At 42.0% G+C, this 24,210-nt stretch overlaps 1 long non-coding RNA gene and 1 pseudogene across 1 annotated transcript in view; one reads left to right on the top strand and one right to left on the bottom strand.

Moving 5' to 3' along the window:
* LOC142874269 (uncharacterized) overlaps window positions 1-24,210 on the top strand; it is a 114,863-nt gene that overhangs the window by 45,589 nt on the left and 45,064 nt on the right. The gene's annotated exons all lie outside the window — the stretch shown is intronic.
* On the bottom strand, window positions 2,318-2,371 carry LOC142874710 (uncharacterized; annotated as a pseudogene).

Below are 24,210 nucleotides of genomic sequence, written 5' to 3'. Positions count from 1 at the left end.
AACAATCCCATATATTATATAACATCTATTCCACATCCAGATTTCCTCAGTTATCTCAGGAATATCTTTTATGGCCCTAACTCTCCAACCCAGCTTTAACAATCAAAGTTCACACATTACATTTGGCTGTTATGCCTCTGTAGTCTCTTTGAATATAGGGCTGTTCCCCGGCCGTTTTCCTTTTAAATGACATAGACTTTTAAAGAGTGTACGCTGATTGTCTCATATACTGCCCAGTGTTCTGGGCCAGTTGTTTCCTTTTGGTGTCATTTAACTTGTTTCTGTATTCCCTGTATTTACTCTAATCTGGAAATTACGTCTAGAGGTTTGATTGGATTCATATTGGGTGTTTTTGAGAAAAATATTTTATAGATGAAGTTGTGCTATCCATTTGAAGTTTTCTAAAAAAGATCATTTATTATTTGTGTTTAAAAAAATAATTTTAAATTATATTCCATAATACATAATTGAAATATAGTGGGAAAAGCATGAGTTTTGCCAGAAGTTTTTAATGTGGGGTCCGTACTGACTGGCAGTAGGACCAAGTTAAGTAACCCAATAGATTAGTTCTCCGCAGAAGATCAGAGAAGACATTTTCATGAAATGGCTTTCATGACATGAAATGTCAACTGTCTGGGCGTTTTCATGAAATGTGCATGCTTGTCCCTCTGCTCCACTCTCTCGTGTTTTTACCAGGGAACTCTTTTTAACTCTTTTATGCTATACCTCATCCCTGCCACCCTCCTACCTCTGGCCCAGGTTAAATGCTAATAACGTTCGGTGCCTGGTGTCCTCACTGTAGAAAGTTGAAAAATCTCTCCCTTGAAGAGTGGTTGTGAGAATTGAGGATCAGTAATGATATGTGTAAAGCACACAGTCTGCTATGTTCTTTTTTTTTTTTGAGACAGGGTCTTGCTCTGTGGCCCAGGCTGGAGTGCAACGGTGAGATCGTAAGATCATAGCTCACTGCAACTTTGAACTTCTGGGCTCAGCCTCCTGAGTAGGAATAGGAAGGACTATAAGTGCATGCCGCTATGCCTGGCTAACTTTTTATTTTACTTTTTGTAGAGATGGGGTCTCACTATATTGCCCAGGCTTGTCTTGAACTCCTGGGCTCAAGCAGTCCTCCCGCCTCAGCATCCCAAAGTGCTAGGATTACAGACATGAGCCACTGTACCCAGCCTGCCATGTTTTTATACACTCAATACACCATCCCTATTATTCTTATCACCACCGTATTCGAAAAAAAAAAGTAGAACTTGGAAAAGGACAGGGAAGCAGTATTGTATAAAAGAGAGGAATATTTGCTTTTTTTTGTTTGTTTGTTTGAGACAGAGTCTCCCTTTGTTGCCCAGGCTAGAGTGAGTGCCGTGGCGTCAGCCTAGCTCACAGCAACCTCAAACTCCTGGGCTCAAGTGATCCTACTGCCTCAGCCTCCCGAGTAGCTGGGACTACAGGCATGCGCCACCATGCCCAGCTCATTTTTCCTATATATATTAGTTAGCCAATTAATTTCTTTCTATTTATAGTAGAGACGGGGTCTCGCTCTTGCTCAGGCTGGTTTCCAACTCCTGACCTTGAGCAATCCGCCTGCCTCAGCCTCCCAGAGTGCTAGGATTACAGGCGTGAGCCACCACGCCTGGCCGGAATATTTGCTTTCTAAGTTTGCTACTTCAGAAGCTATCATGAGTGTCTGAGCTTATGCTGGGACCTCAGTAAGTGCTCAGTGGGGGCAGTGCTGTGTCACAGTATACTCAGCCCAAGGACACAGAGTAATCGCCAGGGAGCCCCAATGAGGAGTACTGACTTCAGCACAGACCTTGTGTGCTGAAAATGTGCAGCCTGGAGCAGACACCAAATGTCTCCTTTCTCAATTCCTGACCCAGGGACACTTTCCTTATGGTGTAGGTCACTGAATGACGTAGTTGAAGCTCTTAGAGTCAATTTCAGACTTGCAGCTCCTCATCTGTCATATTTTATCTGCTTCGGGTGATGCTTCCTGTACTGTCATGTGTTGTCAATCAGCCAGAAGGCTTTAGTTATTTCTTTCTCTCTGCTCTAACAGAAAGAAGTACTGCCTAATAAAACTGAATCGACACTATTACCTGCATATTAAAAATGCATTTGAGCCTCTTGGTTGGACTAATTGCCTTGTTCAAATTGTATAGGGCTGGGCAAAGTAAAGATTCACCTGAAAATGGCTCTTGTGTTTTGAAGAGGTTAGAACTGATATTTCTCAAAATATGACCTTCATATTTTTGCCTGGTCATATATACATGCGTAACTCTGTTTTTTGGTTTGTTTTTTTTTCTTTAATGTGGAGAGTTTTCTGGTTTTCTGCTAAACAAATTTTAAAAGAGCTGTAATACTTATATAACTCTTTTTTGAGTAAGAAAAGTATTGTTATTTTACACAAAGACTGACTACCCTGGTTTAGTAAACTAGTAGTAGGGCATAAAACATCTGAAAGTGGATGACTTGTTCTTTATCATTCAGTTCTAGATATTTTCTAATTTCTTTTTCGATTTGTTCTTTGTGCCACAAAATATTTAGAACTATATTGCTTCATTTTGAAATATTTGTGAATTTTTTACTTATCTCTTTGCTAATGGTATCCATATTTCTATTAATAGTGATACTTTAGGATAATTCTGTGATGTCCAGGGAACAGATTCTGTATGATTTTGGTCATGTGAAAGCTGCTGAGACTTGCTTTGCTATCAGTGTATGTCAGTTTTATAAATGCTCCAAGTAGCTGGGCAAGGTGGCTCACACCTGTAGTCCCAGCTACTTGGGAGGCTGAGGTAGAAGGATTGCTTGAGGCCAGGAGTTCTAGACCAGCCTGGGCAATATAGCCAGACTCTGTCTCTAATATTAAAAAATAAAAGTATAAATGCTCCAAGTGCATTTGAAAAGGAAATATTTTGTGAGATTGGTGGTGGGAGTGTTCCTTTTGTCAGTTGTGACAAGTGTATTAACCTTGTTCAAATCTTCTATGTTTTTACTGATTTGCTTATTTTTTCTTTTTGCTTATTTTAAGTGTTCGCTTATTCTGTCGTTTACTGAGAGAGATGTGTTAAAATCTCTCACCAAAAGTATCCCTTCATTTCTTTCTTCAGTTTTTGCTGTATATATTTTGAGACTAGGTTATTAGGTTGAATACAAATTAGGAATTCTTATGTTTTCTGGTGAATGTAACCTTTCCTCATGATGAAGTGTCTTTATTTATCTCTAGCAATGCTTTCTGCTTTAAACACTGATATTAATGGATATTAATATTGCTATACCATCTTTCTTTGGATTAATATTTGTACCCTTTTTTCATCCTTTTCCTTTATCTACCTAATTACTTTCAGTCATTTTGAATATTTCATATGTGTCTCTCCTTAATATTTTGCTATATTTCCTTTACATATATTTTTGCTGCTTTAAAAAAAATTAAATCACAGACATTGCAACTATTCAAACTAACACACCTCCAAAAATAATCTCCTAAAATCATCTAATGCCTACTCCCTACTCAGCTAACCCCAGTTGTCCATAAGGTGGCTTTTAGAACTGTGTGTTTCATTGCATTGAACTGTATGGCTCTTGGTCTTTTTAAACCTACGATAAGCTAACTTAATTAATAGAATGTTAGGTTAGGAATGACCAAAAGGAAATGAAACAGATATTTTTAAAATCAGTCTTAAAAATATATAAGAAAGATAGTCAGTTTATAAATAATATAGTCAATACATCCCCTTTGTAATAAAAATCATAAAGATGCAGAAAGTAGAAATAAGAAAATAAATATTTTACAGTTTCTACCAGTTGTGAGCATGGCTACCTTCCTGTTATATTTATTTCTGTCTACCTTCCCACCTATTTGTCAATATTTTCACATGATCGAGGCTGTTCTGTGTATAATTTTGCCTTAAATGTAGGCAGTTTTATATCTTGCTTTATATCTTTAAAATTAATATCATTGTAATTTTTAATGGCTGCATACTGTACTGGTAAGTGACTGTACCATAATTTTGCAAACAATAAATTTCTGTTGAACATTTAGAGTTTTTTCCCAGTTTGTAATAGTTAATCATGCAATAAACATTTTTTTAAGATGTCTTAGTCTGTTACACGATACCCTAATTTTTTTTTTTTTTTTTTTTGAGACAGAGTCTCGCTTTGTTGTCCAGGCTAGAGTGAGTGCCGTGGCGTCAGCCTAGCTCACAGCAACCTCAAACTCCTGGGCTCAAGCAATCCTACTCCCTCAACCTCCTGAGTAGCTGGGACTACAGGCATGCACCACCATGCCCGGCTAATTTTTTTCTATATATATTAGTTGTCCAATTAATTTCTTTCTATTTATAGTAGAGACGGGGTCTCGCTCTTGCTCAGGCTGGTTTCCAACTCTGACCTTGAGCAATCCGCCCGCCTTGGCCTCCCAGAGTGCTGGGATTACAGGCGTGAGCCACCGCGCCGACCATGATACCCTAATTACAGACTCTGAGAAGTGAAAATTCTGAGTCTAAAAGTTTAACCCTTTTTAAGGCTTTCCAGGATGGTGTCCCAAATTTAAAAATTTTTAAAATTCCAGTGACCTAAAGTTTACTGACTTCAAATGGATGTACTTTTCGAAGCAGACACAGCATCCAAGGCCTTGGGGACAACTGGTTACCTATGGTGCATACTTACTTTTTGGGCACCTGTCGTAGAAGCTGAAGATGCCAGACATTTTCCCAAGCTTTCTCAAAGCTGCGGCTTTGACCTGCGACCTGGGGTGGAGCAACCAAACTGGCTCCCTCCATCCCTTGAGGCAGAAGCTATGCGGGCACAGACGCAGGCATAATGGAGACTCCACTTGGGGCACATCTGCGGTGGCAGTAGACGAGGGCCACAGACAGCAGTGCCGAGGGGGTGGTTGGAGCCATGAGGTCCGGCATTCAGAGCTGGTGGCAGTGGTGTCCTCACCAGTAGGGCTCAGGCACGATTGGGGCTCTGGCCCCAGCCAATGTTGTTTTTCTTCTTCTTGTGCATTCACTGAACCAGCCTTTCCTCATCTTCTGTCAAGTTCCAGCAGCCGTTACTTTTCTGTTGAAACCAGTCAGAGTTTGACTCTATTGCTTGCAAAGAGCTTGACTAAACCTTTGTGCAGGGATTCTCCCTTGTGTGGCAGGACCTATTTCCAACAGCAGGAGAGCCGGCGTGCCGAGGGCGAGCTGGGCACAGAGAGGGCTCAGCATGGTAACTTGCTGGGACTGGGGAAGAGCCAAGGTCCATGGGCTGGGGTGATATTGGCATCTGAGGGTAGATGCAGCTTCTTAAGAAGGCAACATGTGTGACACTTGGGTGTCTGGTTTGGTTGGCAGCAGAGTGACCCAGGGGCCAGTTCAGGAGGCCAGCCCTTGTTACAGTGTCACTAGAAACCCAGTCTGAGAAGGTGACTACAGGGCAAGCCTCCGGGTGGACAGGGCCGGGCAGCCCTGGTGAGGAAGGACACTGGATCTGAGACTTGTTCTGGGGAAGGGCGCAGTGCTAGCTGCAGCTGAGCAGACTGAAAGAGGACAACTAACAACCACCCCCGAAGGCATGGCGCGGCCACTTTGGAAATTCTTTTTGGCACTTTCTTCAGAACCAATTTCCAAGTAACGTGAAAAGCACAGCCTTATTATGTAGGAGGTAAACTTTGTTTCTGACCAGAAACAGTATTGCCCAGTGTGATCATCTTTTCCCTGATGGGCTTTGAATAAACTTAGGCCGTTTGAAAAATCCAGAAAACCCAAGATTGTAACCACTGGAGATATTCTAAAGGCAGTCTTTAGAATAGCTGTTTATTTAGGCTTTGTGTGTTTCCAAAGTTGTCCCCCTGCTTCACACCAACTATCTTCTCCAAATCTCTCAACAACCCTGAAAGGTAGGTATTAGTAACCACAGTTCACGGATGAAAGAACAGGCTGAGAAGTAAATTGTCAGGTTGGATGGCAAGTGAATGGTGAGGCGGGACTTCAAGCCCAGGTCTGGCTCTCTCGAAAGCATGTGCCCTTTCTGTAGGCGGTGTTTAAGGAGGATCCTGAAATACTTCTAAACGGTGTCGCAGTAGCGTGGCCTCCTCAGGAGCCTGCTTCCAAGGGGACAGTACTCATCTGGCTCTGTGAACTCTGGATGAGAAATGTGACAAAGACTCTCTCCGTCACCTAACTCTAGTCAGGCTCCTTCTAGGCTTCTTTTTGAATTGGCCTCAACCTTGGGCTTCAGCGTCTGCCCTTGCTGGGCCAGCATTGCCCAGTTTTAGCAGGAACCCTGTTAAGCCACTTTAGAGACAGTCCCCCACCCTCGATGCCTGACCCCCTCACTGTCCGATCACATTCGTGCCCCCACCCTCGACGTCTCGACCCCTGGCCTGCCTTCACCAAGAAGCCCCCTCACCCTCCATGTCTCCTCTTAGAAACTTCCATCTACCACCCACCCCCACCCGTCACACATGCTCCTCGGCTATAAATCCCCACTTGTCCTTGTTCTGTTTGGAACCGAGCCCAGTTCTATCCTGAGGTCTCCTTTCCCCAGTTGCAATCTTTCCTGGATAAAAATCTGTTTTTTACCACTTTAACTGCAAGGCAGCTCTGGGTTTCTTTCACAAAAGTCACAGTTAACATATGTGAAAGCCCATTTGCAAAACAAATCCGCAGGATTCTGCCCAAGTGCTGTGAAATCTTTGATTAAGGGCTTAAAAACAAGGAAAAGTAATAAACAGTAGATCCGAATACAGTTCAGATAATAAAATACTTTCACTGGTTCTCATGCTCAACACAAGTATTTTTAATGATTAAAAAAAATAAGTAATCCTCACTCTGCTAACTCAGTGACACATTGAAAAATTAGCCTAACTTGTGCAGCCTTAAATGAAGCTACTCCCTGTATGGACATGGTCCTTTCTGCCAAGGTACCAAAGAACAAGCCCACTTGTGCAGGGGTTCATCTCTGGACATTTCCTTCTGCAATTCTTAATGTATATTTGTTAAGGGCTGCACACTCACAGCAGCTAAAAATCTAACCCTCTAGATTTAATGTGGCTAACATCAGGCCGGTCTTCAGACGAAAGCACCTAATTGCAGTGCTTTTACACTTCCTCCACGATGGTGCAGGGAAGGAAGGGCTCTTGTGTAGGAGATGTGATGGGTGGGGAGTGAAGATTTCAGATTTTCTTTTTTAAAATAGTAGTTTGCTGCACAGTAGGTGGTAGAGTCGCACCTGTCCTGCTCAGGGCTGGCCAGTCCCACACACAGACTAGAACTGCTTGTTGTGGGATTGTCTCTGTGTTGTTAGGAAGCCTGGCCACTTTAGGGTCCTGGGTGGGGGTATTGCATGCCTCATCAAATCTTTTTTATTTTTTTATTTTTTAAAGACAGGGTCTTGTTGTGGTAACCTCAAATTCCTGGGCTCAGGTAATCCTCCTGCCTCAGGCTCCCAAGTAGCTGGGACTACAAGTGCCCACCATCTCACCTGGCTAATTTTTAAAAACATTTTGTAGAGATGGTGTTTCCCTACGTTGCCCAGGCTGATCCTGAACTCCTGGACTCAAGTGATCCTCTCACTTTGGCCTCCCAAAGTGCTGCCTGGCCTGATCAAATCTTAATTTGTCTTCTCCACCCTGGGGGGTGGCGTCTGTCCCCTTCATCTCCCCATCTCTGACACGGTGGGGATGTTGATGGCAGTGCTGTGTTGTCTTAAGGTTTCTTTCAACAGAGCAAAACCAAACCAGCAGCAAACACTGCCTGCGAAGCAAACACTTGGCAGCTCTGCCGCCCTAGGTGGGATTCAAAGGCTGTCCTGACGCAGACAGGCGCTGGCGATTCTGCTGCCACGTGCACGTGGGCTTTGCAGGGATGGCAGGAGTGGAGGAAAAGCAGGGGAAGGGCCGCCTGAGCAGAGGGCCCTCTGTCGCCATTCCTTCCTGCTATAGTTGCGTCAGACGGCCCAGCTCCAGCCAGACAGGCCCCTTAATGGCCCTGCACAGCATGCAAAAAAACCTCCTTTGTAAAAATAACTCCTTTGATTTCTCCCAGCCTTGGACCCTGTTTAGTTAGGGCAATGACCAGGAGGCAAGTCGTTGGGGCCTTCCTGGTAGAGAGAGGGGAGACACCCATGGCTTCCCCAGCTGCACTGCCTGTGGAGCAAAGGGTTCGGAAGCAAAGGAGTTTTAAAAATATAATAATAATAAAAAAAAGAACAAAAGAAAGAAGCCCTTTTTGAAAATCCTTAATGTTTCCCACTATCTCCTACAGCGATTGCCCTTTCATTAGTGTGGAAATCCAACAATGTGGAAATCGACATTTTTTTTTTTTTCTCTTTTGCTTTGATATCAGCCTAACCCTTGAGGCTAAACTTGTGGTAAGCCACCTATCAAGGTTAGCTAAAATAAAGTTGTAGCTGGAATCACCACGGAATCCTTTAGCATTTTCATGTTCCTCCTTTGAGGAGGGAGACAATAATCATATGTTATCGGAATCCCCTCAAGTTGCTGGCAGACGAAATCCAAATTGAACTTGGTTAGGAATAAGGAAGGAATTATTGGGAGGAGGTTGTAACTGAAGGAGGGATTAAAAGTGAACCTATGAGGAAGACAAGGAAACAGCCAGAAATTAAACATCAAAACAAAATAAAACCGGAACCAGAGGCCGAGTGCTACGACCCGGATTATCCAAGTCATTCTTTCTCATTGTAGATCTTGAGTCATACATGTTACGGGTTAAACCACAAAGAGGGACTGACTTTGATATTTCTATATAGAAAAGTCTTGGGGAGGGCTCTTGTGAGGGCGTTCAGCAAGGACCCTCAGTCGGGTCTGGTCAGCCCTGGGTGGTGGGGTAGGGTCTTATAAGAACATGGCAGCCCCACTCCCTGCCTCCTGAACCACACATTTGGAGGATGGAAAGGAGCAGTTCCAAGAAGGCAGTCTCTTCTTGGAAGAAAGGACGCGTTCTGTTAATAGTCAAACCCAGCAGCAGCCATCCGCCGTGCACAGATTATACACTTGCACATGGACCTGAGAAATGCTTCTCATGTGATTTTGGCCATCTTGGCAACCAGAGTAGAGTCCTGATAAAAGTCAGAAATCAAAAACCAAATCCAGATACGTATATATGGCAAGAACTATATTCTTTTATTTATTTATTTTTAACTTGGAACTGCAAGGAGGACAAAATAAATTGAGGATGACGGGGACCCACACTCTGAAGAAAACCAAACGCATAGTAGTTTGCACTCATATTTGTGTCCTCTACAGGATAAGGGACTTTAGTGGGTTCTTATAGTAACCTCTACTTTCTCCTCCCTAAGGAAGCAGTGGCCACTGCAAATTGCAGTAGCTAAGGGAATTTCGTACGCTTGTTTGGACCAGATTGTCTTTTGCATGCTCTCCATTGTTTTTCTCTCATTTGGTTTGGTCTGAGCTGAGACGTCCACTCTACCTGAGGGCTGTCATTTCGGAGTCTTGCCTCTGCTGACTCACTGGGTGGGCTGAGCTTGCTGTGGCCTCCTCACCTGGATGAGTTAGTCTGCACACTCTCAAAGGGTTCTCTCTCGTTCTGCGTGGGTGGCTCCCTTTGCAAGCACTGTGATGGTGAGTAAATTGTTTGTGGCTCCGCAGGCAAGATGAACTTTCTCCTAACTGGCATCTGAATGGTGTTGTCCATTTACTCAACTCAGTGAGTTATCATAGGTAAGATCATGAAACACTCCTCCTCTTGGCCACTCATCTCGCCTGACCCGACCTGCCCGCAATATGTTGCCAGCAACCTGGATGCTACTGTTCATTAATTCATGCCTAATGTGCAATAGCTTACACTTGCTGTTATTGAATGTCTAAAAATGGGCACAGAGCCTGGAAGTGAGAAGTGAAAATTGCAAAATGGCTGGGTGGGAGAAATGATGGGGGATAGAGCAGGCCTTTTGGTATTTTTCACTGTAGTCCTTTAGGAGTTAAATAAAAATTAATATTCATGGTGAACCAAGAGCAACTAACCACTTCATATGTTTTACTGCTTCTTAGCCTATTCCAAATCTGTTTTATTTATTTTAATAGAACTTTCCCCTGATTAAGGCCATTCGTAAAAGACCCTGTGCTTTCCATATTTGCAATAATGTTTGCATGTTTGCATTTCTAAAGTTTTGCATTTCAAATCAGGCAACTAGTTTGAGCAAATATACTTCATGTACACATGACCATAATAAGGGCATAAGACTGTACTACAACAAATGGTCTTTTGGAATCAAAGATTTTATGTTTTCTATTTGTAAGAAGAATTGGGGGTGTGGCAGGGGTTGGCTTTATTTTTAAAACAGAATAATTCAGTATGTAATGTAAATGCAAAATTGTAGACTGGTATTTTTCTAATTGTAATCAAAGCCTGAACCCTCTGACAGGGGCAGATGGAGGTCGGGATATCTGCATGTGTGATGATGACTTTTCCCCTTCTCTTCCTCCTGCTCCCCTGGGACATCTGTCCCCACTGAGTGTCACACGCACATTGCTTACTCCCATGCTCCATGTTCCAGGATGCTTCTAACATGCTGTAAAGATGACTTCACAAATAATTTTATCACTGTGACTGTATTTAATCTTTCTAACAGAGCTATGAGGTAAACATCCTAGGCCTACTTGCTACAAATGTCAGGGCTGGGATTTTTATCCATATTTTTTGACTTTTAATCAAGGACCTTTTTTACTTCATATTTCTCACATTAGGGTCTGAAGATCCTTAAAAGTCTGCAGTCATATTCTCAAGGGGCCTCAAGTTCTCTGCAAGATTTTAATTTTGTATTTTCGTTTTGGCGGCAATAATACATGAATAGCAACATATTTTGGTTCATTTGGATGATCGACTTAATAGAGAGCTTCCACATACTTTCAGGGCCTGCAGTTTTACCTGTGTTTAAGATTTTGTTAGTGCCGGGGAGTCCCAATTTATTTGTCATAAACAAATAATTTTTTAAAAAAGAAGAAGACATAGGCAGCTGATACGTGAATATTGTGTTCTCACCAAGCAAAGGCCAAATGACTTCATCACAGGATGTGCAAAGGAAGGTCCTGCATAATTTAAATAGAGACAGGCAGTGGAAGCATTGAGTCATTGCAAAGCATGTGGTTGGCAGATTGAATTCAGAAGAAACTGCATGTTGGTAGGTTGTGGGGTGGAGTGGCCATTCTGCATTTGTCCCTTTTAAGTTCAAATTGTTAATTTGAATTTTATGAGTTTCCTACATTTGTTGACTGTTGAAGTTTGTTTTAGTTTTATTGTTGCATGATATCTACTTGCAGACATTCTTTGTATCTAGTTTTAATTTTATACCTATTAAAAATGTTATTATAAAAATCATTTAGATGACATCAGAGGTACATGAGAATGTCTTTCCTTTAAAGAAGTCTGTACATTATTCAAGTTTGAAAACAGCACTACATCATAGGCTAAGTTTCCAAAGAGGTTTTAGGAAAGAGGAAAATGAGTGAGTTTTATGCAATTTATATTTTTCTCCTTTGGTCATTCAGTAGTGTGTGTGTGTGTGTGTGTGTGTGTGTGTGTGTGTGTTAAACCAAATGTTGATTTTGTGCTGTGTGTTCCCTCATGTCTGTGAGTGACTTGGCAGTGATCGTTACTGAACCTCACTCCTCTAGGTCTAGGAAGGGATAGAGGAAAGACACGAGTGATAAGATCCTTGCCCATAGGCCAGCAGTTTTATTTCGATGCCAAGACTTATATGTAAGAAATTACCAAGGAATAATATAGGAAAATATGTAACTGATACAAAAATTTACAGTATAGGTGCAATATGTGGGATGTAAGCTTTTTTTTGACTTACTTGGTAGAAGAGATGACAAAAAGAAACACTTGCAGAAAAACTGTACATTAAGAGCTTTCGGGTGGTGATGAAAATGTCATGCCTCCTTTGACAATCAAGCTTTAGCCAAATATGTGGAGAGTGAGAAAAATTTATGAAGATTTCTGCTCTTCTTTCTCTGGTTAAATATTTCTAACTTTACCACTCATTTGCCTGACAGACATGCCTGGGGAAATCTCTCCTTATAGAGTTAGCTGGATTTTCTGGTGGTTTGTTAGTCCAGGGCTGACTCACTAAGCCACCAGAGGCCCTGCCTTCAAAATACACCCGGAGCCTGGTCACTTCTTACTTGCCCTACTGTTAGTACCTGGTCTAGTTACTTCTCAGCTGCCTGGACTGCAGCCACAGCTCCCAGCTCCTGCCAACCCCTTCACCTTTCTCCACCGGCAACCAGGAGGCTGCTCAAGCCTGAGCCAGTCCACGTCACTCCTCTTCTCCCCACCTGCTAAGGCTCCCCCTCATTCACAGTGGCGGCACAGACCCCTGTGGCCAGCAGGCCCTGCACAACTCAGCCCCCTGAACCACCCAAGCTTCTCTCTATTGCTCCCACCTTGCTCCCTCCAATGCAGGTGCACTGAATTCTCCTTGTTCCTTGAACACACCAGGCCTGCTCCTGCCTCAGGTCCTTTGCACTTCCCTGTTCCCACTCCTGGAAAGCTCTTCCTCAGATTCCAGAGGACACACCCCCTCACCTGGTCAAGTCTTTTCCCTTGTCAGTGATGCCTTCCTGACCTCTCTGTATACAGTTGCAACCGCTTCCCCTCCGGTACTCCCCTGCCCCCTTCCCTGCTTCATTTTTTCCATATGACTTATATTTAAAGATACTATGTACTATATATATTTAATACAGGAAAAATGAAAGTATCACCCACTGTCCAATGACCAAGAGACTTCCAAGTTTATATTGTCTTCTTATACTGTATACATAAGTCTGTGTCCCAATCTTTATTGCTTTATAGCATCAGCTTTGTTACAAATTAACATATAATCTTAGTAATATTTCAAATTATTATATTACTATTACTTTACCTTTTTGGTATATGATAATTATTTGCTATTACAAAAATGCTGTGATGAATATGTTTGAAACCTTTTCAGGTTTGGATTATTTAGATTATTAAGTATGAAATGTCTGATTGCCTCAAGTACTATGTTTGACAGTTGATATCTCTGACATTTCACTTTGACACCTCTTGTTTTATTTTTATTATGAAGGTACATGCTCATTCTTTCAAACACATAGTTTGGCTTCTGATTATCTTTCAAATATTTTAGAGCAATTTTTACTAAACCATGGATAAATCAGATAAGTTCTATTGTGGAACCAATGCAGCGCAGACAGCTCGAAATATCAACGAAGTGTTTGGGAAGGCTGTGGCTAATGAACGAACGTATGGTACACAGATGATTTGAGAAGGTCCATTTTGGTGATTTTAATCTTGAAAATGAGCCACATGAGTGACATGAGAGTAAAGTGGATAATGATGAGCTGAAACCTGTAGTGGAAGCAAATCCATCTTAACTTACACGTGAATTAGCAGCAAGGTTTGATGTCATTATTCCAACAATATTGGACAATTTGAAACAAATCAGCAAGGTAAAGAAGCTGGATAGATGGGTACCACACGAATTAAACGAGCTTCAGAAGAGAAATTGCCTTGAAGCTTGCCTTTCTTGGCTGTCATAACATAAAGGTGAACCTTTCTACACCATATTATTACATGTGATGAAAACTGGATTCTTTTTAACAGTCGCAAGCATTCGGCACAATGGTTGGATAAAGATGAAGTGCTGCAATGCAGTCCAAAATTGAATATTAATCAAAAAAGGCTAATAGTGTCTTTTTGGTGGTCCAGCATTGGTATTATCCATTATAGCTTCATGAAACCTGGTCTGTCGATTACAGCGGATGTCTACTGCAACCAATTGGACGAAATGATGAGGATGCTTGTGACTAAGCAGCCAAGATTGGTCAATAGAGACAGGCCAATCCTCTTGCAAGACAACGCTCAACCACATATTTCACAAACAACGATGCTCAAACTATAGAGGCTGGACTTGGAAACTCGCTGTCATCTACCGTATTCACCTGACCTTGTGCCAGCTGACTACCACTTCTTCCAGGCTTTGGACCATTTCTTGCAAGGAAAAATATTCAATTCTCAACAAGCAGTGGAAAATGCCTTTCACGATTTCACTGCCATTCACTCTCCAGGTTTCTTTGCTGCTGGCATAAACAGGCTACTGTTAAGATGGCAAAGCTGTGTCAATAGTTTAGGCACCTACTTTGATTAATTATACTGTTTCTTGTTTGACATATAGTAAACTATTGAATTAAAATTGGACATTTCATATTTAATGTCATAAATATTTTCTTAAGAGATATTAAAAGAAGTGATATTCCTAGGCCAGTCCTTTGAATGGGCATTTTTGAGGTTCTTGATTCATATCACTAAATTACTTTTGTAAAAAGCCTATAAAAATGTGCCATTCACACAGCAAAATTTGAAAGGTTTGAACCAATTTTTTAGTACACCTTTAACAGATATTCCATTTTCACACATACATTCTTGTGATGATAACAGGAGCCAGAACTGATTGTGGTTCTCTTTTAGAGCCACTTCTCCAGCTGTTATGGAGCCATCAATGGGCTCGCTGCCCTATGCACATAGAAGCCAGTACCATGTACCAGCCTTTGAGAAAAGAAACACTTTGTTGCAAGTTGATTAGCAAGGAAACAGGAGGAAATGCTCAAATCTGTCTCCCTGATGTGAGGCTGGGTCGGTTTTATAAGCATAGGATAATGAGGCATAATCTGATTGGATCTTTTCAATGGGGTGATGCATCTGGGCATGCTCATGTTACAAGACCTTCAACCTGGAGGCCCATGGCAACTGCAAAATAACTCTCAATTTTGTTACATAAAAGTTAAGCCAGATTGGTCTGGTGCAGTTACACAGCTACTAAAGGAAAGAGGGGAGAAGAAGGGTTAGGTCAAATGGGCCCTAAAAGTATTTTGGGGTTCAACATCTTTTTTGTAGTGTCGGCTGAGACTTTGTTGAACCCAGAGAGATACAAGCTGGGTTGGGGTGTAGACTGGAATGTAAACAAAAATCAGTAACTATGGGCTTAAAAGTATTCACTTTCTGGGGGATGGGTGGTTGGGTGGGAGAAAAAAACATTCGCTTTATGACCTATCACAAATGCATTGTGATAGCATTTTGTATTGACGTGTTCCACCTTAGAAATAAGCATGATAATACCCAGCACTTACCTCATGTAAAAAGATAGATTTGGGTATTTAATATTCCTTACATGGCCCACGGTACATAAGTCTAAAACATTGTGTTACTCCATTTAGTGATTAGTAGTATTTAAGTGGAAGAGACCCCAGGCAAGGATAATTGTTTGGATGGAGGAATTCCAATCCTAAACTCTCTTGCTTCCTCATTTTAATTCCAGTACAGAAAGACACGGATTCTCTAGCACATGCCTGAGAGCAGACACAATAGTCCAAAGGGTGTCTCCTAAGGGATGTTATTGGTTCTTTCATTCTTCACATGATTGAGAAAACTGAAAAATATTAGACTGTGGAATGATTTTTTTTCCATGAGAAAAGAGCAAGAGAAATAAATATAAGGGACTAGTAATAGGTGTTGTCTCTAGGGAGGGCTTGGCTTAGGAATAGGGAGGAAGAAAGAGTATTCACTTCTGTGCTTTTTGAATTTCTAACAAGTAAGGGTGTTACTTGTGTAACGATGCATCAGTCAATAAACACAGTGACACGAAGGTGCGCCCTGTGCCTGCTGATGCTGTCAAGAGGTCCCGTGGTCTTTGCTGTTCAGCCAGACGGTCCCTAGCACTGAGCACTGCAGTAAAATCCCATTAATCGAGCTTCGACTGTTAAGCAGACTTTATGAGGGAAACGGCAGTGTGAGGAACCGCTTTCGGTCATCTTGGAACCAGTTGCCTTCGATTTCTTTCATCAGATGTGTCTTGAGTGACTGTTGTGTGCCAGGCGCTGGGCTCCGTGTGGCTCTGGACAAGATAGACAGGCTTCTTGTGGAGGTTACATACAGCAGGATGAAGAGGACAATGGTGAGCGTGGTGGGGAGTATGGAATAGAAGCGCAGGGCACTGTGGGAGCAGGGGGAGTCGCCCTGGTTCAGGGGTCATGAAAGGCCTTCATGATTCGTGAGCGGTGGGTAGCTATTGTCTGGTGGGGAGGAGGTAGGAGAAGCCAAGGTGAGGAGAAGCCAGCGTGTGCTCAGGTCTGACCTGCTCTGTTCCCCGCAGTGATGGCCAGACAGACTCCAACAGCTGCTGAGTGCTTGGAGAGAAGTTGAAGTGAAAGGGACAGGAGAGATGAGGATGATGGATGTCTCCGGGTCTGTGAGAGGCTGGAGGAGACAAAATCAGGAGACGAGAAGAGGGTGGGCTGTACATAGGAGGACGCCACCTCGGCTATAACAGGAGGAGAGGTGGGACAATTACCCAGCCCTTAAAATCGGCAAACAACACAGAACGTGGCCCCCATCTCCAGGAAGCCGCAGGCTGGCTGGTGTGGCAAGACATTGCAACCAAAAGAATAAAATAACTCAGTGTGAAATAATCCTACAGGCAACCAGTGCTGTAGTATTTCAGAGGAGAGCAAGATTAACTCCTGATGCTGTGATCAAGGAAGTTTTCATGAGAAGTGGCGTTTGATTTGGGCCTTGAAAGCAGGGAAGCATCTCACTAGCTGGAGATGGAAGTGGTAAAAGAAAATAAAGGAGGAGAGTGCATTTCATGTCTAGGGACCGGCATGAACAAAGGAATGAAGTGCTGTACTTCCATCAGTTTATCCTTCAGTTAGGAAACAGACCTTTTTTTCTTTTTGGTCTATACTCTGATAGACCATGGTAATTTAGAGGAAGAAAGAGACCTTAGAGATTATCTCTTCAAATGTCCTTATTTTTCTAGGTATGAACACTAAGGTGCAGAGAGATGGAAATAACTATTGAAAGTCACAAAACCGGTAAGTGGCAGAGTCAGGCTTGGATCACAAATGTAGCTTCTACAATGGCATTATTGTAGAGATTGTAAGGTTAGAATATATTCAGTAAAACCACAGCACATGTTATTGAATTACATCAGAGGTGCAAGAAAGTAAAGTCTAGATCAATTTTTAAATTTTTAAAAGAGATATGGTTATTTAGTTACAGTGATTACAATAATTCTAACAAAGTTTCGCTACAAAGATGTTTCATTGTAACCTACATTAATGAAGAGATCAGGATGATTTGTTACTAGGAGATTAATTGATGACTTCCTGCAATTCACCAGATTTATTCTAGTCTCCCATGTGTTGGCCAAAATAAGCCCCAACTGGCCAAAGTGAATTTGAAGAAAAATCTATGTTAACTGGAAGTATAAATTCACAAAAGAGAAGGAGCAGAAGGACAATGAGAAGGTATTAGTTTCTTATGGCTGCTGTGACAGATTACCACACACTTAGTGGCTTAAAACAACACAAATTTATTATCTTATAGTTTTGAAGGTAGAAGTTAAACCCAGATCTCATTAGGCTAAATCAAGATGTTAGCAGGGCTATGGCCTTTCTGAAGACTGTAGAAAAGAATGTTTTCTGTTTTTTTCCAGCTTTTAAAGACTGCCCACTTTCCTTGAGTGGGACCTCCTTACTCAGTAGTCAATGCCAGCCATTGCACTTCTCTCAGAGAATTTGAGCACCTCTCACCACACCTGAAAAAGGTTCTCTGTTTTTAAGGGCTCCTGTGATTAGATTGGGCCCACCTGGACATTCCAGGCTGCCCTCGTCATCTCAGGGTCTTTAACCTTCATCACATCCGTAAGGCCCGTTTGCCATGTAAGGTAACAAATTCTCAGGTTTTGGCGTTAGGACAGGGACATATTTGAGGGTCCATTATTTTGCCTATCACAAAGAAGAAAGAGGAGGAAAAGACATGGGGTAGATTATTAGAAAGATGACTTATAGATAATTAGAGAAGAAAATGAGCATCAATTGCTAGTATAAATTCATTAAATCATGGTAGATATCATTTCTTATTTAACAGAGTTACTGAGCAAATAGATCTGGGGAATGCCAGAGACACATTTGTCATCTGGTTTTCCTTAGGATGTTCTTGCAGAGAGATGAAGGGACGTGTGTAGATGTCACTGCAGTAAGCCCCATTCACAGCTCATGAAACAACTGATGAAAAGTGGGAACAGATGTAAACCTGGAGGAACAGCTCCTCATGTGGCACAGGGCTTTCTGCCCTTGGTCTTTCCTTATCCACAGCATTATCTGTGACTTGAATGAGGACTTAAAAGGTCAGGTGTATCAGATTTTCATGTGATCTAATAGGTTTAAAAATTGAGGGAAAATCTCAATAAGAAGACAGGATGAAAACACATGAGCCATTTCAATTGTAAACATGAAATCTTAAATTTCAGGGGAAAAAAAAATCAATTAAATACAGCAGAGATGGCACCGGATTTGGTGTCATTTTTATGTGAAAATCTTTTTTTGAAAAAAGCAATGGCTGTGTTTATGAAAGTAGAAGTGCTATTAAGGGGATCAATTAACAGATGTTGAGCATCTACTACGTACCAGGTACAGCACTAGGGGCTTTCCATATGCCATATGTTGTCACCCTCACAACAGATCTATAAGGAATAATGATAATCTCTGTTTCACAGGTGAAGTTAGGGTCCAGAGGTGTGAAGCAACTTGGCCAAGGTTATAAAATCATCTATCCATACAAAGTTGGGACTGACTCGACTCCAAAGACATATAACAGAATGACGGTGTTTTCAACGCGCTGAGGAATTGTAGCTTCATTAGTAAAAGCGCAGTGTCCAGGTCATTATAGAAAACATCTAGGGCCCATTATCCACTTTGGTCTCCTCACTTTAAGAGGGGCTTTGACAAACTTGAATGTGTATAGAGGAGTGTTCTGGACCCTAAGTCATATGGGCAGTAATTGAGCAAACTTGGTATGTTTTGCCTAAAAAATCCTTGGGGTCAGGGTGGGTGGCACAAAAATTTAATACTCCCTAGAAATCGTCAAAGACAGAGGGATTTTCTCTTCTGGAAGTAGTGTGGAGGCGATTTGGGTTCAAGAGAACTTGATGGTAATGATTTGTGTTATGAAGTCAGCATTCAAGGACAGACTTGGTGTGAGTTTCTTAGATGTCGCAACCAAAGCGCTTTCATCTTTGTGGTTAAATAAATGGTGGTTGACATGGACAAGTGCTCAATTTGTGTCTGTTAAGTATGCGAACAAGTGACTTTGTCAGGGACATTTTACGAGAAATTAGCAAATTGAGGAGGAGGTTAGAAGAGACAAACTTTAGGGTTATTTTCAAGTTTGGGATTTTTCTTTGATTTGATTTAGATTGTTGAATTGAGATAAGTAGGGCAAACAACCCATAGTTCCGGGTTTGCTGTCTTTTTTGTTTTCTTACTGATAAGTCAATGAGAAGTTCTAACAGCCTGATTGACACTAAGTTCTAATGACCTGAAGGTCAACATCAAAAGTATTTCATATTTATATTACAAATAAGTCTCTTTGTAAACATGTTGACATTTAAATTGTTCTTGAGTAGCCCCCATTATTTTTTTTTCTGCATTCTTGCAAGGATGATTGGCTAAATCATAGAAAAACAAATCAAATTTGCAATCTAGCCACTTTCTATAAACAAGCTGACAATAGAATGGTCTTAAAGGGTTGTGGCTATCCCCTATAACCAAGTAGGATGTATTTAGAGGGTTTATTTAGGCAATGGGTCATAAACTGTGGCACAGTAAAGATGATCAGGAGGATACAGATATGGAAGGGGGTGTCAGAGCTGAGGCAGGGTCAGCAGTGGCTTATATTGTATGCTCTGAAGAGCTCAATGGAAGGCTACTGTCTGGCTTTAATATATTCAAAAATAATGTTGAAGCCATATACATGTATGTCAAAATCCCATCTTTAATACAACCAAACATATGATATTACTTATTTGTGGTTCCAATGGAGCAGACAGCCGAATTTCTCTAATATTCCTTCATATCTTTTGTTCTATTTTGATGCCCAGCTATTGGACCCAATGGGATAGATGCCATTATATCCATCCCTGACACATCAGTGTTTTATACCCAGTTATTTGGAATCCCTGCATTAGTAAACTCTTACAAAGTTTATTACAATATGAGACCATGTCACCATAGATAACTGCAAGTGAGTTACATATACAGTTACTTAGTTCTTTGGAATATGCCTCATTGGAATTTAATCTTTGGGAATTCCCAAGTTAATTTACCACTACAGTCATTCTAGCTAACAACCACTTACTCCTTTGTCCTAGATACCTGAAATTTCCACTTTCAGGGTTATTTCTTTCATGTTAAGACAAGTCTGTTTATTTAGGAAAGGTAATCTTCTAAAGCACTTTAGTAGAGTTAGTTTATCAGATTAGTTTGTCTATCTTTTCTTTCCTAGGAATCTTTGTGTATCACTCAGTCTCTTTAGAAAACTGATGGCATCCTCAAGCTGAGTGATTAAGGGGATTTTAATAAAAGGGCTAATTACAAAATGTGTGTGTGTGGTTTGGGAAAACCAAGAAGGGCTAGGACAGTCCCCCAGGCTAGTGACAGTGGGGCTTCATCACCACACCTGGGCCTGACGGGGGAGTGGGCCGGTACCTGGAGAGGTAGTTGTATGAAGAGGCCTCCCTGGAAGTTGCTGTGACATTTGGTGGAGGGATGAACAGGGAGTGAGCTGGAGAACAAATATCTGGTTGTCATTCTCCTCTCTCCTTCTCTCTACTGCTGGGCTCTCACATCAGCTAAACCCAAGCAAAACCAGAGGGCAAGGGTGCCCACTGGTGTAGTCCCTATAGGTCATTCTTCTGGGGCAGCAGCAAAAGTAAGAGATCTAGCACAATTTGTAACAGAGTTGGTGTTCCCAGGGCACTGTGCTTGACCTTCTTACACCAACTATTTCCCCTGGACCCATCACATTTATGATTTTAACTCCTCCCCTCACCCCATACGCTAATGTCCAGAGAAGTCCACCTGGTCCTCCCAAAGGCACCTCCCCTCAACATGCCTTGAACAAACTCATTAAAACTCATCATCTCTATGCCCTTCATCCAACTTCTCTTCCTCCTGTATTCTTTTTTTTTTTTTTTTTTTTTTTGAGACAGAGTCTCACTTTGTTTCCCAGGCTAGAGTGAGTGCCATGGCATCAGCCTAGCTCACAGCAACCTCAAACTCCTGGGCTCAAGCAATCCTACTGCCTCAGCCTCCCGAATAGCTGGGACTACAGGCATGCGCCACCATGCCCAGCTAATTTTTTCTATATATATTAGTTGGCCAATTAATTTCTTTCTATTTATAGTAGAGACGGGGTCTCACTCTTGCTCAGGCTGGTTTTGAACTCCTGACCTTGAGCAATCTGCCCGCCTCGGCCTCCCAGAGTGCTAGGATTACAGGCGTGAGCCACTGCGCCCGGCCCTCCTGTATTCTTTATAAGATATCACCATCCTGGTGCCCAAGTCAGAAATCCAGGAATTATTTCATGCCACAATCTTTCCTTCAGCCCCAATATCCAATCACCAATTCTGCTGATTTTACCTCTGAGATATTTCTCCATCTAACTTCTTTTTTCTCCATTTCTACTCCTACTTTTCTGGTTTAGGTCGTTACTACCTCTTGCAACATGTCCCTTGGCCTCTAGTGAGTTCCCTTTTGAAACAATGACCCATATTGTTCTCAGAGTATATATTTAGTAATAAAATGTGTTTCATTCATGCATTGATTTAGAAAATATTTATTGAGACCTATAATGTGCCAAATACGCAAAGCATTGGAAATTTGGGAATGGATAGACATGTTCTCTGCCTTTGGTTGTGTCTTGTGGTTGATAGAGACAAATACAGATTGATAGGTACAACGATAGAATTGTGAGCAAGTCACTTAGATTATGTTAGCGGTAATGGTGGTGGAGAAAACTCCCTGGGTAAAGTAGCACCTAAGTTTAGCCCTCAAGGACTAATACAGGTTAACCAGGTAAAAGGAAGAAGAAAAGGAGACACAGCCAGGGAAAGATGTTTCAGACTGAGTGCAACCTGGTGCAAGTTCTAGAAGCAAGAGAGAACAGGAATTTAACACAACGGTGGGTGAGGCAGAAAGTGTGAAATCAGTATCAGATGGTGAAGAGTTTTGTTAAGGATTTTGCACTTTCTCTCAAAGATTATGGGGACCCCTGGAGAACTTTAAGTTGAGGCTTGGCATGATCCTATTTGTGTTTTGAAAGGATTATTCTTAAACTTATTTGGTGAATGGACTTGAAAGGGGGTAAGACCAGAAGCAAAGTTGCTGGTTGTTAAGCGCTTTCGCTGAACTAAGGAAGTAGCAGTGGGTATGAAGTGATTCAAAATATTTGGGGGTGAGATTATTTATAGGACACACCAAGAGATTGAATTTGGAAGGTGAGGGAGAGAAACGAATTGAGACTGATGCCTAAGACTCTGGCTTGAGCAACTGGGTGGATGTTGCCAATATTTACCAGGGTAGGGAATTTCGAAAGATGAGTTGTAGGCACATTAGGTAATGACCTTGATTTTGGACATGCTGAATTCGTGATTCCTGGGGGCCATTCAAGTGATGTTGAGTTGGATGTTCATGTCTATACTTTGAATTTTGCCAGGAGATGAAACTTGTCAAGGCATGCCTATTGACTGAAAATAGGCTCCACGAAGAACCAACATATAAAGCTTGTTGGAGGAAAGAGAGAACAAGCGTTCAGTGAGTTAGGAAGAAGAATTTTCAGTCCACATTAACTACCAGACCAAGGCTAAGTTCTTAAGTTAAAACTTTTCTCTCCAACTTCATAAGCTCTATTAGTACAAACTGCTGGTGGTTCTCCATGCACACACTTCAGTCTTTGTTTCTTGGACATCCATCTGTTCTTTGCTTTTAGCGTTTTCTTTGCCTAACATCCCTACTCTTCCCTCTCTATCTTGTTATTGCCCAAAAACTTTAAAACATTCCAAAATTATCTCAAGACTGTCCACTCTAGGAAGATTTAACTTGAGCCTCTGATTGAGTTGATGCCCTCTCCTCCCTTCCCATAACTTTTTCTTTATGTGCCTATTCTAGTTCTTCTAGAACTAGAATTGAAACTGGTATTGAAATCATCTGTCTACCTGGCTCATCGTACAGATAGTTTCCTGAGTTCAAGGACCATGTTGCATGCGGAATCACCCAGGAAGCTGGTTCTGAGACAGAGTTAGTGTATGAGATGTTTATCCAGGAGTGACCCTGGGATCATCACCTGTGAAATGGAGGAGAAGTAATGCACGAGTGGGCTAGAGGGGGGGAAGACGAGCTCTGTTGCAAACCTAACAACTCCCTCACCTGACACCATGAAGAGCTCTGGAGCTAGAATGGCCTTTCAGAGTTGTTCCAAATTGGAGTGAGGGGCCCTGCCTCCATTATACCCCTGCCTCCATCAGTCACTAGGTATGGGCCACCCGGGAAGGGGCGTGACCTTGGGTGAGGCAGCTCTGCAGCTGAAGCAATAACCGAAGGGGCCGACAGCTGAGGGCCGCCTGCTGCCAGCACTCCCTGCAGCTGGGCAGCGCATCCTTTCTTGAAGGGGGCTCCATCGGGGCAGGGCACCGCAGTGTCCACCGTAGGCTATGTATTTTTCCTTCGCATTCCTAGGGCCCCCCCATAGTTGTGTGGCACATAGTAGACCACACTGGAGGGCAATAGGACAAATGTGGCTAGTAGATGAGTTCATTGTTTTGTTCACCTACAAAGGGAATTTTAGAAATTAGTTGTCAACATTTAAAACAGAAAGATTTTACATTAAAATCATCATAGTTTCTAGCTTTTCTTGAAAAATCAAAACATTTGGAAACACTGTATCTTTTTCTCAGATGCAGGCTGTGGGCTGGAGCTGAGTGGCAGTTGTCCTCAGACAGGCTTGTGAGCTCCAGTTCTCCAGACACACAGCCTTCCCAGTGCCCAGTGTGCGGAGCCCTGCCTGCTGCATGCATGTATGTCACCTGTAGTCCTTTGAGTTTGCCACCGCTTTTAGTTGTTAAATAAGTGTTTATTGTGAACAAAGCAAAGATTAACGTCCCTGCAGTATACTTCTCAAGGAACATTCATGTACACTAATTTATTTAATCCTTAACCCTGAAAATGAGTATGATCACTCCCATTTTACAAATTAGAAAACTGAGTCCCAGAGTGGCTCAGTGTTTGTCCTCGGTCTCTAGCTAGGAAGTGGCAGGATTGTGATTTGGAATCGAATCAAGCACTGGGATCTT

The sequence above is a fragment of the Microcebus murinus genome, chromosome 12 (assembly GCF_040939455.1).
Source record: "Microcebus murinus isolate Inina chromosome 12, M.murinus_Inina_mat1.0, whole genome shotgun sequence".
Lineage (NCBI taxonomy): Eukaryota > Metazoa > Chordata > Mammalia > Primates > Cheirogaleidae > Microcebus > Microcebus murinus.
This window is presented reverse-complemented; position numbering and strand designations above follow the sequence as displayed.